Genomic DNA, 17210 nt, shown 5'->3' with positions numbered 1-17210 from the left:
ATCATCTCACGTTTTGGTAGGACATTCAGAGCTCCCCATCGTTTAGGGGGCTATACTGAGCTATTACCATTTGTAACTTTATGGATTCAATCCAAGAGGTTATGAACTCAGTAACTGCACTGAGAATCCAAGGGCCAAACAAGAGTGCCACAAAGAAGAGAGGACTGGTTAAAGGGAGAAGCCATGATGCCCAGCTCTAGATATTATTCCAGTTACCCCAGGAATTTGCTAGTTCCTCTCTCCTTTTCATGATTCGTTCCCTTAGCTGTTGGGCCATGTCCCTGACTATTCCTGATTGGTTTACATAAAAGCAACATTCTTCATTTAAGAAGAGGCAGAGTCCTCCCTTTTCAGTTGTCAGTAGGTCTAGCCCTCTCCTATTTTATAAAACCACTTCAGCCAGGGAGTCTAGTTGGTCCTGTAAGGCCACTAAAGATTTGGCCACTCTCTCAATGTTGTCTGTGAAGTCTTTGGATAGTGTATGGTAAAAGATGTTTGATGACACAATTCCTCCTACTCCCAAACCTATCCCAGCTGTGATTCCTACATCAACTAGTAGAGGTATAAACTGGATGACTCTTTTTGACCACATATGTGCTATCAGAGGTATGGTGAGTGTCTGGCTGTTACTCATCTGGGGAGTGAGGAAAGCTCAAGTGCGGATACCCACCCAGTTGACTGGTAGACATAAGTAAGCATCTGTCCCACAAACAAAGGTTTCTATGGGGGCGGCACCATATTGTGTTTGTGGGAGGATGAGTGGGCCACTCACCTTTTAAAAGTTTGATTACATTGGTTCCTGGCTAAATTGCTTAGAGGTTCAGTTTCTCCATCATTTGAAAAGCATGCTGGAGCCTTTTGAGTTAACTCAGTGGTCCTTAAGACTGCCCCTGGTAAGGGTGGATCTTAGGATTTCCCATGGCTGTTACATTATTTAATGGTACTAGTGTAGCTAAGTACCATGGAGCTCCTAAGGAGAAGCAAAGCCGGCTATCCCTGGCCAGCTGGGGGTTGGTGTCATTAAGAAGGCGATGAGTTGCACTGAGAACCTGGTAGAGACGAGGGTCTAAGGGGGAGTTAACTCTGTACCCTGGGTTATACTGCCAACAGACAGAGCCTGATTTTTTAGGGCAGAGTTGGCCCGTGATTTTGTTTGTCTGCATTATTGTCCCTGTCCAGTAGGTTTTTCCATTTATTTGACACCTGTTCTGGGTTGTAACATCTGTGTGGCATTTGGGGGCAGACGGAGGTGCAGGGGCATGGTGGCAATGCCATGGTGTCAGATACCACCCGGGGTTTGGATCTTCTGGTGGGGGAAAGGCAGTGGCAGCAGGGGGCATAACCAGGAAACACTTTTGGCACCCAGGCCCCTGGATATATATCACATGGTTATGAAGGCAGTAGGTGATCAGCCTATAGGATTGGCTATCTATACATTGTTCTAGCTGATGGTTAAGTAAGCAATTTTCCAAGGGTTGACTGTAATGTTGACAGGTGCCTGATGGATAAGGGACAATACCACCTGTTACAGCAAGAGACACCAAAAGGCTGCAAAGCAGCCTACACATAACAGATAACTGAACACTAGCAAAAGGTTTTCTCCCCGTCCTTGGGTCGTCACAGCTATAGCAACTGAGCCTATCATGAAGTGGGGGTTAGCTATACTGTGGAGCAATTTAGTTAGTAGGAAGAATCAATCATAAGAGACATCTAATAAGAATGAGGCTTCTCACTACAGTGAGATAACAGACAGCTAACCGCAGCTTCTGACCCAAATCCCAGTCCTGGGGTGTGACTGAAGCTAGTCCTGTAGCAAAGAGAACAGCAATAATACCAATCAGGGATAGAGTCCAGGGTTGACAATGAATATCCATTGATATTTTGCCAGCCGGATCCTCAAGCTTCCCCTGCATTGACCAGCCATCTGCTGGAGTGTGGCTGGAGCAAGGCTGAAGGATCCTCAAGCTTCTGCCGTGCATTGACTAGTCAGCTTCCGGAGTGACTAGGGCAGGCCTCAGTGTCTTCCGTGGGTGAGGGCTGCTGTTTTTGGAACCAGACCTTGAGGGGATTTTCGGGGTCCCAAACTGTTTTCCAGGTGTCCACATTATAGGAAGCCGCTGTCTTCTTGACTCTGGTGTGGTGGATCCAAGGGATGACGCCTGAAACTTTAACAGCAGTAGGGGTCGCCAGGATAACCGTGTGAGGACCTGTCCAAACTGGCTGAAGTGGTTCCTTTTTCCAATCCTTAACCCATACCTCATCTCCTGGTTGATAGGGATGAACCCAATTGCCCAGAGGAATAGGTGTCCCTTCTAAGGTTTCTTGGGCGATATGGTGGAAGACTTTCCCCAGGGTCTGGAGATCTTCAGGTCAGCTAGTTTTGGGGAGGTTCCCTTGAGTTTTCCTATCACTGGGGCCATTCTCCCACATAAGATCTCAAAGGGAAAGTAGCCTTAGGACCTCAGGGTGCATCAGGCTCGGAGTAAGGCTAGGGGTAACATGTCGACCCCAGATAACTGGGTCTCCTGACAGAGTTTAGCTAATTTAGTCTTGACAGCTCAATTCATGCATTCAACTTTCCCTGAGCCCTGTGGCCTGTGAGCAGTGTGAAGCTTCCATTTGATTTCCAGTGCCCTGGATAAAGTTTGGATTATCTCAGACACAAAAGCTGGCCCATTGTCAGACCCTATGAAGAGAGGCAGCCCATATCTCAGGATTATGTCTCTTAGTAAGGCCTTGGCCACTTCTCATGCCCATTCAGTGCGTGTGGGGTAGGCTTCAGCCCATTCCGAGTAGGTGCAGACTACCACAAGTAAACACTTTACAGCCCCAATAAGCCTTGACTTCAGTAAAGTCCACTTCTTGATCTTCAAAGGGCAGTGTCCCAACTGTCTGCACCCCTGGGTTGGGTCTTGGTCCTTGGCTGGTGTTGTTTTGCACACAAGTCACACATCTAACACTGATCTGGGCATACAGGGTTGGGAGCTTAGGAATGAAATAGTAGCAGCTCAGTAAACTCTCCAGTGCAGTTTTTCCTAAATGAGTTGTCTCATGCTGTTGCTTTACCAGCTGGACTGCTGCATTGCTGGGGACAAAGAGTCTTTGGTCTGGGATCTTCCTCCAGCCCCCTTTTTCTTTTATTCTTCCCTCATTTAGAGCCCATTGATCTTCTTCCTTGGTGTATCTTGGGGATGGAGTCAATTCTGGTGTCAAGAGGACCTTAAAGATTGATTCGGGGCCCACTGTGGGGCTTGGTTGTGTTGCTGCCTCCTTGGCTGCCTGGTCAGCCAACTGATTTCCTTTGCTGACTGGATCAGTTCCTCGCTGATGGCCTTTACAATGGATGACTGCCATTTGGGAAGGCTTCCAGACTGCTCCTAACAGCTGAAGGATTTCTTTTTTGTTTTTAATCTCCTTTCCTCCTGTTGTCAATGGTCCCCTTGCTTTATAAATGGCTCCATGTATATGTGAAGTAGCAACGGCATACCTTGAATCAGTAGAGGTGTTGACTCGCTTCCCTTCGGCGTGCCTTAGTGCCTGGGTGAGTGCCCGTAGCTCAGCCCGTTGTGCTGACCACCCTGTGGCCGCCGGCTTCACTGTCTCGTCAGTTGCTGTTATAGCATAGCCTGTTTATACTGCCCGTCTTGGATGAAACTGCTTCTGTCAGTGAACATTTCCAGTTCTGGGTTTTGGAAGGGCATGTCCGTCAGGTCCGGGTGCTCGAGTAAATCTCATCTATGACCTCCTCACAGTTATGATCGGGGATTCCCGCTTCCATAGGTAAGAAGATGGTGGGGTTCAGTGCCCACACAGTCTCAAGTTGGACCCGTGGGTTTTCGCAAAGCAGTCCTTGATAGTGAGTCATCCTGGAGCTGGTCAGCCACTTATGCCCCTGTCTGTTCATCAGGGCGGTAACAGCATGGGGAACCTTTACATTTATACTTTGCCCTCGAGTAAGCTTATCTGCTTCTCTGACCAAAGCCAGAGTGGCAGCTAATGCCCGGGGGCCTGGCGGCCATCCCGCAGCCACTGGATCCAGTCTTTCGGTCAGGTACGTGACTGGGCACTGCCATGGCCCAGCTGTTTGTGTGAGGATCCCCAGTGCAGTATGGCTTTTCTCACCTACAAAGAGGTTGAAGTCCCGTGTCACATCCGGCAGCCCTAATGCTGGAGCGCAGGTCAAGAGTCTCTTTATCACCTCAAAGGTCTTTTCCCATTCAGGTTCCCACTCCAGGGGGTCCTTACCAGACCCTGCTGTGGCTTTAAACAAAGGCTTGGCAATCTCAGAGAAACCCGGTATCCAGATCCGGCAGAATCCAGCAGCCCCGAGGAACTCATGGACTTCTTTCTTGGTGTTCAGCCGAGGTATTGAACAGATGGCTTGCTTCCTCTCATGTCTGAGCGCCCGATGCCCTTTTGAGATGACAAACCCCAGGTACTTGACCTCCCGTCTGCAGATCTGAGCCTTTTTCCATGACACCTTGTACCCTGTGGTGGACAGTAGAGCCAACAAGGCTTTGGTGCCTCTCCAGCAGTCCCCTTGGGTGGGGCTGGCCGGCAACAGGTCATCTAAGCACTGGAGTAGGCTGCAGTTTAAAGTTTCTCCAGGAAAGGCAGCAAGGCCCACAGCCAGGGCTTCACCAAACAGGGCAGGTGAGTTTTTGAAGCCTTGTGGCAGTTGAGTCCAAGTCAGCTGTGTCTTTCTCCCAGAGTGTGGGTCTTCCCATTCAAAGGCAAACAATGGCTGGTTGGCTGGTGACAGCCAGAGGCAGAAGAATGTGACTTTGAGATCGAGGCATGTGAACCAGCTTGCTTGAGTGGGTAAGAGATTCAGGAGAGTGTAGAGATTTGGAACCACTGGATGGATGGTGATCACTGTACTGTTGATGGCGTGGAGGTCCTGGATGGGGTGGTAGTAGTTCCCTTCAGATATTTTGACTGGTAAGAGCAGATGTTCCAAGGAGACTGACACTTAGTTAGGATCTCGGCATCTCACAGGCGCTGGATGTGGTCCCGAGCTCCCAGGCGTGCCTCCCGTGGTACTGGATATTGTTTCTGTCTAACAGGAGTGGCTCCTGGCCTCAGGTCCACTACAATGGGGGCATGGTTTTTGGCCAAACCTGGGGGCCTCTTCTCTGTCCAGACATCAGGGAATTCTTTTAGCAGGCTGGGGGGATTTATTTGTTCCCTCCCTGAGGAATAGAAGCACCATTCATCTTCCCTGGGTACGGTCACAGCCATCATCAGAGCTGACTGGCTCCCAAGGTGAGGCTCACAGGTTTTCTGGGGGCGAAGGTGAATTGTGCCCCCAGTTTTGTCAGTAAGTCTCTACCCAGCAGGGGAATGGGGCATTCTGGTAAGTACAGAAATTCATGAGTCACCAGATGGCCCCATAGCTGACATGAACAGGCCTTGCAAAATGAGTGGGCTGTCATGTCCCCTGTGGCCCCAACTATAGGTGCTGTTCAGCCTGTGAGGGGAGCCACAGAGATAAGGTAAGGTGTGCTTACCATGGAGTGTTCAGCTCCAGTATCCACTATAAAAGTCATTGATTGGCTCCCTACTTTCATTGTGACCGTGGGCTCCCAGGGGCCCGGTCATCCCTAGTCTGTCTGCTCCAGCCAGACTGATAAGGTTTTGGACAGCGGCTCAGGCTGGTACCTTTCTTTGTTGGGTTGACTGAACTCCTTCGACCCTTCAGATGTCCCTCTGCAATGGGCACTCATTCCTCCAGTGTCTGGTCTCTTTGCAATGGGTGCACTGGTCGTAGCGTAGTGGTGGTCTCTTCTTAGTTTCCCCTTTCCACGAGGGAACAGTCTGTTTCACTGGATCTGAGCTCCTCAATGCTGCTGCTAGCCAGGCTGCTTTCTGTTTCATTTTCTCTGAGTGGTTGGGCCACAAATACCCTACTCTGTCCCTGTCTGTTCGTGCAAAATCTTGCCCATGGGGGCAGGGTCTGTGCTACTAGAAGCCAGGAGTCTGTGTATGGAAACTGATCTGGATTTCCTGGAGTCCCAGTGATTACCTAGTGTGCTGCTTGGACAGTGGAGAAGGCAATGGCACCCCACTCCAGTCCTCTTGCCTGAAAAATCCCATGACGGAGGAGCCTGGTAGGCTGCAGTCCATGGGGTTGCTAAGAGTCGGACATGACTGAGCGACTTTGCTTTCACTTTTCACTTTCATGCGTTGGAGAAGGAAATGGCAACCCACTCCACTGTTCTTGCCTGGAGAATCCCAGGGACGGGGGAGTCTGGTGGGCTGCCGTCTAGCGTGTCGCAGCGCCCAACATGGCTGAAGAGATTTAGCAGCAGCAGCAGCTTGGATAGTGGGCAGGTCTAGAGTGCCCTCTGGCGGCCATCCAATGTCAAAGGCTGGTGAATCCAGCTCACATAAGTTATGAAGCTTCCTGGAAGTCATCTTGACTCCTTAATCTCCTACAAAGCCCTTCTTAAAGTTCTTTATCATGCAATCTAAAACTGTTGGCTTACGGGAACTTCCCCCCATGTTGACAAATGTAATCTACCTGGCATGGTTTTGAGGAAACCCTAATCTCTTAGAGGTCAGCTCAAGGAGTCAGTTGACAGTAACCAAAAATTTCTCCGATTCAATGGACATGAGTTTGCGTAAACTCTGTGAGTTGGTGATGGACAGGGAGGCCTGGTGCTCTGCAGTCCATGGGGTCGCAACACAGTCCGGCACAACTGAGCAACTGAACTGAACCGAATAATTTCTCCCTCCCTGTGTATCCTGAGCTGAGTCAATGGCGCAAAGAAAAACAAGGGTGGGTGTCCCCTCAAAAGAGGAGATCATTCAGGTTCCCACTTAGCTGCATCCCCAGGGGGAACTTAGGTGCCTCTTAGCATTGGCAGATCAGTATAAACCCCTGATCTGGATCTGTCTCGCAGGGAGGAACTGGGTCCCCCAGAAGCAGACACCACCTTGAGCCATATGAGGTCACCACGGAACTGCAAGCTAAGGCCCACTCGGACTCCATAGCCACGAAGGCCATGAAGCCACACAATCAAGCCTGAAATGCAAGCGAATCAGGCCACACACTCATTCACATTCATTTTTCGTCCGCCTGGCCCCTCTCCTGAGGGAGATTTAAGATCCTCTTAGCACTGGCAAGTCAGTATAAACCCCCGACCCAGGCCAGCCTCACGGGGAGGGATCAAACCCCCCAGAGACCGGCACCACCTTCCAGCCTTATGAGGTCGTCACAGAACCGCAGGTTTTGGACGCTCTCAGGCTGCGTGGTTCGAGGACTGTGGCGCTCATTCTCACTTCCTCCAATCAGCAATCATGCATACACAGTCCCTGAGAGGTCATCACAATACCTTCCTTTTCCCGAGTCCCCAGGTCTCCCTATCTGATACTCCCTTCCCGGGAGCCTAAGGAGGTGATCAGTCTCATCTTCTACCTGTTGGGGAAGGTTCCTGTCTGGGGACTGGCCCGGGACCTTACCTTATCCTGTGGCTGTTCCTAGTGAGTTGGTCCATCCCTCCAATGAGTCCAGCCAGGGCTCAGCCATCCTGAGAGTCGGCATGCTGGTCTGAAAGAGAACCCAGAATACTGTCAGGTGGCGCACCTCCTCGTTTGTCTCAGGGCTCCTACACTCTGACCCAGCCAAGCCACCAGTCCAAGGGCTCAAGGGGCCAGCGTGGCTGGAATCTTCCTGGGGCCTCCAGAAACGTTGCCTAAACCAGTACTCAAGAAACCAAACACCACACTCAGAGAGTTGGAGAACTCAGGCTTATTATGTTGGCAGGCCCAGAGGAGTTAACACTCCAAGCTCTGCACCCAAAACAAAGGGGTTACAGAGTTTTTCTACATGGACAGGCATGATTAAGTGGGTTTGTGGGTTTGCAGGGGCTAGGGCAATTGCAAACAGTAGGACAAGGGTGAGTGAGATAAGCTCCAGTTCCTAGTATTGTGAGTCCTCACTTTCTGAGACCTACGTGATTTAGACTTTGCAAGAAGCAAGCTGAGTTACAGAGGCAGAAAGAGCAGGAGGTTATGTAAAAATTTTAACTTTTCCTCTTCATAATGACTAAAGAAATTCAAATCAAAAGTCCAATGAGGTAAGCATTCACATTCATCAGATTGGCCACGTCTAAACATCTTAATCACTCCTTGGAAGGAAAGTTATGACCAACCTAGATAGCATATTAAAAAGCAGAGACATCACATTGCCAACAAAGGTCCACCTAGTCAAGGCTATGGTTTTTCCAGTGGTCATGTATGGATGTGAGAGTTGGACTGTGAAGAAAGCTGAGCACAGAAGAATTGATGTTTTTGAACTGTGGTGTTGGAGAAGACTCTTGAGAGTCCCTTGGACTGCAAGATCCAACCAGTCCATCCTAAAGGAGATCAGTCCTGGGTGTTCATTGGAAGGACTGATGTTGAAGCTGAAACTCCAATACTTTGACCACCCGATGTGAAGAACTGACTCATTGGAAAAGACCCTGATGCTGCAAAAGAATGAAGGTGGGAGGAGAAGAGGGCGACAGAAGATGAGATGGCTGGATGGCATCACCAACTCGATGGACATGAGTTTGAATCAACTCCGGGAGTTGGTGATGGACAGGGAGGCCTGGCGTGCTGCGATTCATGGGGTCACAAAGAGTCGGACACGACTGAGCGACTGAACCAAACTGAACTGAACTGAAACATCTTTAAAGAATAAATGCTAGAGAGGGTGTGGAGAGAAAGGAACCCTCCTACACTGTTGTTCGCAATGTACTTTGGAGAATGTGTGGAGGCTCACTTAAAAATAACATACAAGTGTTGCTGGCCAAAATCTTGGCTTTCTCTGTCCACCAAAGCTGAATAAAAAAAAAAAAAGTATGGAGACAGAGCTTGAAGGAAATAGAAAGGTGGCTTTAATCCTCAGCCAGTGGAGAGGGGAACACAGTAGACTCATGCCTCAAGAACTGTTCCCCCCACCATGAGGAATCTAGGGACTTATATTAGGCAAGGGCTCGCGGTGAGGGGTTGGTGAGGAGGAACAGATGTGTTAGAATCTTATCAAAAACAGTCATAGGCTGGCATCACTAACCCAGTAATTGAGTCTAGCAGTTGGGTGTCTCTGCATCCTTCTTTCTGATGTGTAACTACAAGGGGAAGGGTGTTGTAAGGGTAAGCAAAGCACAATAGGTGTGAAGTGGAGCTCCTGCAGAGTTAGGGGGCAGAAAAGCAAACTAAGTTACAGACATGCAGTGTTAGGAGTAACTAAAGTAAAAATACTTTGGCCACCTGATGAGAAGAACTGACTCATTGGAAAAGATCCTGATGCTGGGAAAGATTGAAGGCAGGAGGAGAAGGGAACGACAGAGGATGAGATGGTTGAATGGCATCACCAACATGATGGACATGAGTTTGAGCAAGCTCCAGGAGTTGGTGATGGACAGGGAAGCCTGGTGTGCTATAGTCCATGGGGTCACAAAGAGTCGGACACAACTGAGTGACTGAACTGAACTGAAAGTAAAAAAAAATAGGGATGCACAGGCCTGCTCACTGTTCTCTTTATCTTCTTTGTTCTCAGGAAAGAAAAAAAAAAATTCACTCCTCTTTTTTTTTTTTACTTTTCATTGCAACAAATTTCCCCATCATTTTATTTCCTCCATATCAGTGGAGAAAGGGAAATAGGTGTCATTCTTGTTCTTGTCTAGCTGAGGACAAAACCTCAGTTTTGCTCTGTTTGACAATCACCAGCTGTTCCGCCCAGGGGCCCACCATTTATCTCCTATTTCAAATTTTCCTTGAGAGAGGTGAACCCCAAGGAATCTTCACTGGGGTGATGAGCAACAGAATGTCAATCTTTTGTAACTTCTTCAATGCTGACACAGGACTCAGAGACCCTATCTAATCAGGGTCCCAGAGCTCTTGCCCTGTTTTATTAAGGGGCCCCAGAGTGACTTTTGTGGTTATTGCCACAGGATCTGTTCGGAGGAGATCAGATTAGGAGATCCCCCTAATCTCTTTGGGGGAGTGGATTTTCTCTCCACATCATTATTATCTTGATGTAAATCTGTTATCAGGAGGAGACAAGTCTTTGCAGGTAGTTTAAGAAAACAGAGGCCATAGATCACTAAAAGAGTTATTGTAACTAGGGGTCAAAGAAGGAGTAAGAACCAAGGTACATTTGATGACGGTTTTGATTGTGGTCCAGATAGGGTGAGTGCTTGGGTCACCCTGTCCAAAGGGATGGCGCCATTAGGACTCAGAAATAGTTGGAGGAATGACAACCTGAGCATTAATAGACAAATGAGAAAAAATTAAGCCTGAAATTGAACCTGAATCCTTATTTAGATGTAACACTTTGAGGGGACTTGTACAAGCCAGGTAGCCAGTTGTCTAGGTTTATCTATGTAGATCTTAACCTTTAATCCTTTAATGTGTCTATTGGTCATTACACATTTTTTTTCTTGTCAACATATGATCCAGAGAAATTTCCTTGTCTAAACATATAACAGTTACAAGAGACCTTTAAAAAGTAAGATTGTAGTCACCTGCTGCTAGCAGACTTGGTTTTCAGAATGGCTGATGGCATCCTGAGTCTGACACAGCTCAGAAAACTCAAGTTCTCAACAATACAAGGACTTGTCTGAAACCACACGATAGTGTCACCTAGTTATTTCCATGGCTGCTCTATTTTGACTTTAACTGTAAATTTTTTTCTTAGTAGCCAAAGCAGCTGTCAGTGATGTTAGTGTTTCTCTAGGTTTGAGAAGATACAAGAATCAGGGGTCATAAAAATCTCCTCCCCAAAGTGTCTATCTGAAGGCCTCTTCTGCAGCTTTGTTTTGTTTTGTTTTTCAGAGCACAGAGTGCCTCATTCCTAATTTCCACCCTGACTCCTTTCAGTGGGTGTTGAAGGTCAGCCGCTTCAGTGGTCATGATTTAATCTTTGTAGAGGTAGATGGCTACCTTAGGGGTAGATGACCCCTACCTTAGGGGTCATGAATCTGTCCATAGTTTGACGGCATTACATGACCATTTTGTCACACACGTCGTAATGTAGGGGACAACACTTTTTTAAATTGTTTAAATTATTTAATTGGGATATAATTACTTTACAATATTGTGGTGGTTTTTGCCATACATCGACATGAATCAGCCGTGTTTGTACAAGTGCCCCCCCAAATCTGAAGCCTTCTCCCACCTCCCTCCCCACCCCACCCCTCTGGGTTGTCCCAGAGCACCGACTTTGAGTGCCCTGCTTCATGCATCGAACTTGGACTGGTCATCTATTTCATATATGATAATACACATGCTTCAATGCTATTCTCTCAAATCATCCTACCCTCACCTTTTCTCACAGAGTCCAAAAGTCTGTTCTTTATATCTGTGTCTCTTTTGCTGCCTTGCATATAGGGTCGTTGTTACCATCTTTCTAAATTTCATACATATGTGTTAATATACTGCATTGGTGTTTTTCTGACTTCACTCTGGCTCGGGACAACACTTTTGAAACAGGCAATATAGAAAACAATATAGCTAGCAATAATAATAAGGTCATCAGTAAGAACTAAAGTCAAGAACTTCCATTATGTATAGCCCAATATATACCTAAGTCATCTGACTTAGTTTGTTCCATATCGATCCTTATTTTGTAGGAAAACTATATATTGGCATTGTCCATAAGGCACCCAGCCTAGTTTTCTAGTGTTATTAGGCTGATTATCCTCAGTATGACTTGTTCCCAGAATAGAGGAGACTTTAAATAGGTGCAAAGTGAAGCTCCTGAAGAATTAGGGGGCAGGAAAGCAAACTTAGTTACAGACATGCAGAGCTAGGAATGGCTAAAAAAAAAAAAAAAAAAAAAACTAGGAATATTCAGGTCTGCTCACTATTCTCTTTATCTTCTTTATTCTCAGGAAGGGGAAAGAGAAAAACTCATTATACTCTTTTTTTTTTTTTCCTTTTTACTGCAACAAATTCCCCTTTATTCCCTTTTCACTGCAACACAAGTACCTTAGGACCCAGCAGTCCCACAGCTGGGCATAAACCCAGAGGAAATTAAAAAAAAAAAAATTTTAAGACATGGGAACTGCTGCAATCTTGGCCCAACAAGGTACAATAGTCAAGTGTGGGAAGCAAGCTAAATGTAGAAATTACAGATGAATGGAAACAGAGGATGGGGCACATGTACACAGTGCAAAATCTCTCAACAATAAGTAAGTGGGAAATAATGCCAAGTCCAGCCACAGGCAATAAAGCAGAGATGATCATTTCAAGTAAAGTAAGGGAGACAGGGAGAGACAAGTATCATGTGATATCTCCTCTAGGTGTAACCTAAAAATGGATACAAATGAAGTTCTTTCCTAAAGAGACACAGCCTCACAGATTCAGAAAAGAAACTTCTGGTCACCAAGAAAATCAAGATGCAGTAGATTGAAAAGAAAAAACAAAAAACCCCACAAGATTGTAATTCACTTCTGTTCAAATTGTAGGGTAAAAACAGAAAAATATGTTGATTCTATTCCCCTCAGGCCATAGTGACCTGAGCTGATGTCACATCCCTGGAGCCTGATTGGCTTGGGTACCAAGGCTGGAGTGTCCTGGGGCTTGAGGGAGCTGGGATCATGGAGCAGGCAGTGTATCTCCACAACGAACCTGGGGTGCCTGTTGCCCTCTGCAGAGCCCCCAAACTTCAGAAACAAGTGGAAGAAATTAGGAGTTCGGAATGAACATATACACAGTAATACATATCAAAGAGATGATCAAAAAGTAACTACTGAATAGCATAGGAAAGTTGATGAGCACACTGTGATCACCTATCCGTGAAAACGAACCCAAAGAGAATAAACATCTATGCATAACTGAATGATGTATCTGTACAACTGAAACCAACACATCAGAAATCAACAATGTTCCAACAGAAAATAGCAAGGAAATTACAGGAAAAAAAGAAGACTGGGACATGAAGAAGTGCTGCCCCCTTGTGGCCTTTTAAGTTAACACCACCATGAAAAGCCGTGTGGGTGTGTGAGTCACTCAGTCGTGTCCGTCTCTTTGTGACCCCACGAACTGTAGCCCGCCAGGCTTCTCTATCCATGGAATTCTCCAGGCAAGAAAACTGGAGTGGACTGCCATTCCCTTCCCCAGAGGGTCTTCCCAAACCAGGGATTGAACCCTGGTCTCCTGCATCACAGGCAGATTCTTTATCACTTGAGCTACAGGGAAGTCCTAAAAGCAGGGCTGCTGGGTGTTTAATACGCACAAGGATCAAGGGGCTGAGGGTAAAAAATACCTTCAAGAAATGTCCTAGGTGTCACTGAAAAAAAAATTCAAAACAAGGCAGGGGTTCAAGTGGTCAATTTCAAGAGGTAAGTTTAACTCACACCCTTTAAAAGAATCACATGAAAAGATGTCCACATCACTAAATATTAGACTCATGCAAATCAAAACTACAATGAGGTATTTCCTCACATGGTTAACAAAGACTGTTGTCCAAAAGCTGACAAACAATAAATGCTGGAGAAAGTGTGGAAAAAAGGGAACCCTCCCACACTGTTAGTGAAAAGGTGAATTAGTAGCAGCCACTATGAAGAACAGTGTGCAGGTTTTTTAAGAAATGTATGAGAATGAAATTAGAATATTCCCTAACAGAATACACAAAAATAAACTCCAAATAGATTAAAGACCTAAATAAAAGGACAGATAATATGAAACTCTTAAGGGAAAAAGCAGAACACACTTTGACATAAAATGCGGCAAGTTTTTCTTTGACTTACCGCTTAGAATCATGAAAAATAAAACAAAGAAATTTTTAAAAAATTTTAAAAATAAATGGGACCTAATTCCCCTTAAAAGCACTGGCATAGCAGATGAAACCATAAACACAACAAAAAGACAAACCCCATAATGAAACTAATATGTGCAAACAGAGACACCTGCGAGGAATTTCTCTCCAAAATACACAAATAGCTTATGCACTTCGATATCAAAGAAACAACCCAGTCAAATAGGGGCACAAGATTTAAATGGACCTTTCCCCAAAGAAGACATAGAGATGGCCAAGAAGCACATTAAAAGATGCTCAGCATCTGTAAGGATTGGAGAATTGTGAATCAGAAGTGCCGTCACCTCACACACGTCAGAATGGTCAGCACAGAAAATCTATGACAATAAATGCTGGAGAGGGAATGGAGGAAAAAGAACCCTCCTCCCTGTTGGTGGGGATGAAAGTCATTAAATCCACAAAGGAGAACAGGACAAAGGGTCATTAAAAACTAAAGAGTGAAGTACCATCGGAGCCAGCAATCCCAAGTCTTGGGCACAGATCCAGAGAAAACCATAATTTTAAAAGACAGGTGCACCCCAACATTCATGGCAGCACTGTATACAAGAGCCAATACACGGATGAAGCCTAAGTGGCTAAGGAGAGACGGATGGGTAAACAAGACGGGGCACACGCAGACAGAGCAGCTACAGCTCAGCCGTAAAAAGGGTGACATCACACCAGGTCCCGCAACAAGGAAAGAAGTAGAGGTGATCACACTAAGCGAAGTAAGACAAAGTATCATATGATATTTCTTGGAGGTGGGTTCTAAAAATGGATACAAATGAAATTCTTTACCAAAAAGAAACAGCCTTAAAACATAGCGAAGCGCCTTATGGTTACCAAAAGGGAAAGGTGGTGGGCAAAGGAAATGAGAAGGTGGAGATGAACATACACACACGACTCTTTGTAAAATAATCAACAAGAACCCACTATAGGACGAGGACCCCTAATCAACACTGCATAATAAACTATATGGGAAGAGAATCCAAAAAAGAACATGTACTATGCATCACTAGAACATTTATGCATCACTATGCATAAGTGAATCATGTTGCTGTACATCTGAAACAAACTCTGCCATATTCTAAGTCACCCCTACACCATTACGAAATACAAATTACAAAGAGAGGATGCTGACTGTACTCCCTTCCGGCCTTAGTGACCTGGGCTGCGGCCACATCGCTGAAGCCTGGGCAGGCTTGGGTCCCTTGGATGGACTGTCTTGGGGCTGAGGGAGCTGGGGAGGATGTGCCAGCCAATGAGCCCTGCCCCATGGGCCTGGTGAGCCTGTTCCCCTCTACACTGGCCCACAACCTCCAGATCCTGGTGGGTCCTCCTGCAGTGAAACTACATCTACTGAACCCAAAGGATACGGAGCCTCTGGGCTGGAAGAGCTTTGAAAAGCCCCCTGGGTTCCAGGTTTCCAGGTGATGGGGTTCCCACCTCCAGCTTCACTCCTTAGGGTCACCCCATCTATGATGAAAGCACCCTCCACAGAGTGATGTTGCAGGAATTGGGATGTGTCCAGGGTTTGGGTAAGGAAGGAAGAAGGAATGGGAGACAAGTCTTGGGTGCTTCTTCTGGCACATTCCACTCTAATTGACAATCCAGGAACAGGACTTTCCCTAAAGCTCTGGATCCCCCAGTAACCAGGGTAGGGGCACAGAGACATGCTGCCGCCTTGTGACCATTTCTCGTAACAACAACTTTAAATCCTGTGCTCAGTTCACTTCAGTTGCTCAGTCCTGTCAGACTCTGCGACCCCATGGACTGCAGCACGCCAGGCCTCCCTGTCCATCTCCAACTCCCAGAGTCTGCTCAAACTCATGTCCATTGAGTCGGTGATGCCATCCAACCATCTCGTCCTCTGTCGTCCCCTTCTCTTCGCACCTTCAATCTTTCCCAGCATCAGGGTCTTTTCAAATGAGTCAGTTCTTCACATCAGGTAGCCACAGCACTGGAGTTTCAGGTTCAACATCAGTCCTTCCAATGAGTATTCAGGACTGATTTCCTTTAGGATGGACTGGTTGGATCTCCTTGCAGTCCAAGGGACTGTCAAGAGTCTTCTCCAACACCACAGTTCAAAAGCATCAATTCTTTGGCCCTCAGCTTTCTTTATAGTCCAACTCTCAAATCCATACATGACTACTGGAAAAACCATAGCTTTTACTAGATGGAACTTTGTTGGCAAAGTGATGTCTCTGCTTTTTAATATGCTGTCTAGGTTGGTCATAACTTTTCTTTCAAGGATTAAGCATCTTTGAATTTCATGGCTGCAGTCACCATCTGCAGTGATTTTGGAGCCCAAGAAAATAAAGTCTGTCACTGTTCCCATGGTTTCCCCATCTATTTGCCATGAAGTGATGGGACCAGATGCCATGGTCTTAGATTTCTGAATGTTGCAACTTTTTCACTTTCCTCTTTCACTTTCATCAAGAGGCTCTTTAGTTCTTCACTTTCTGCCATAAGGGTGGTGTCATCTGCATATCTGAGGTTATTGATATTTCTCCCGGAAATCTTAATTCCAGCTTATGCTTCATCCAGCCTGGAATTTCACATGTTGTACTCTGTATATAAGTTAAATAAGCAGGGTGACAATATACAACCTTGACATACTTCTTTCCCGATTTGGAACCAGTCTGTTTTTCCATGTCCAGTTCTAACTGTTGCTTCCTGACCTGCACACAGATTTCTCAGGAGGCAGGTCAGGTGGTCTAGTATTTCCATCTCTTTCAGAATTTTCCATGGTTTGTTGTGATCCACACAGTCAAAGGCTTTGACATAGTCAATAAAGCAGAAGTAGATGTTTTTCTGGAACTCTCTTGCTTTTTCAATGATCCAGATGATGTTGACAATTTGATCTCTGGTTCCTCTGCCTTTTCTAAATCCAGCTTGAATATCTGGAAGTTCACAGTTCACGTACTGTTGAAGCCTGGCTTGGAGAATTTTGAGCATTACCTTGCTAGTGTGTGAGATGAGCGCAATTGTGTGGTAGTTTGATCATTCTTTGGCATTGCCTTTCTTTGGGACTGGAATGAAAACTGACCTTTTCCAGTCCTGTGACCACTGCTGAGTTTTCCCAATTTGCTGGCATATTGAGTGCAGCACTTTCACAGCATCATCTTTTAAGATTTGAAATAGCTCAACTGGTATTCCATCACCTCCACTAGCTTTGTTCATAGTGATGCTTCCTAAGGCCCACTTGACCTCACATTCCAAGATGTCTGGTCTAGGTGAGTGATCACATCATTGTGATTATCTGGGTCATAAAGATCTTTTTCCTATAGTTCTTCTGTGTATTCTTGCCACCTCTTCTTAATATCTTCTGCTTCTGTTAGGTCCATACCATTTCTGTCCTTTATTGTGCCCATCTTTGCATGAAATGTTCCCTTGGTATCTCTGATTTTCTTGAAGAGATCTC

The 17210-nt window shown here is 46.1% G+C and overlaps 1 protein-coding gene across 1 annotated transcript in view; it reads right to left on the bottom strand.

The window, feature by feature from the left end:
- Nucleotides 1–7534: 7534 nt before the first annotated feature.
- The window catches only part of GAS8 (growth arrest specific 8), a 61470-nt gene continuing 51794 nt past the window's right edge, over nt 7535–17210 (bottom strand). The window contains exon 12 of the mRNA XM_061138423.1: nt 7535–7552. The gene's annotated coding sequence lies outside the window, so the exon portion shown is untranslated. The remainder of the gene's footprint in view (nt 7553–17210) is intronic.

The sequence above is a fragment of the Dama dama genome, chromosome 4 (assembly GCF_033118175.1).
Source record: "Dama dama isolate Ldn47 chromosome 4, ASM3311817v1, whole genome shotgun sequence".
NCBI classification, from domain to species: Eukaryota; Metazoa; Chordata; class Mammalia; order Artiodactyla; family Cervidae; genus Dama; species Dama dama.
The sequence above is the reverse complement of the archived record's forward strand: the minus strand, read 5'-3'. Positions and strand labels throughout refer to the sequence as shown.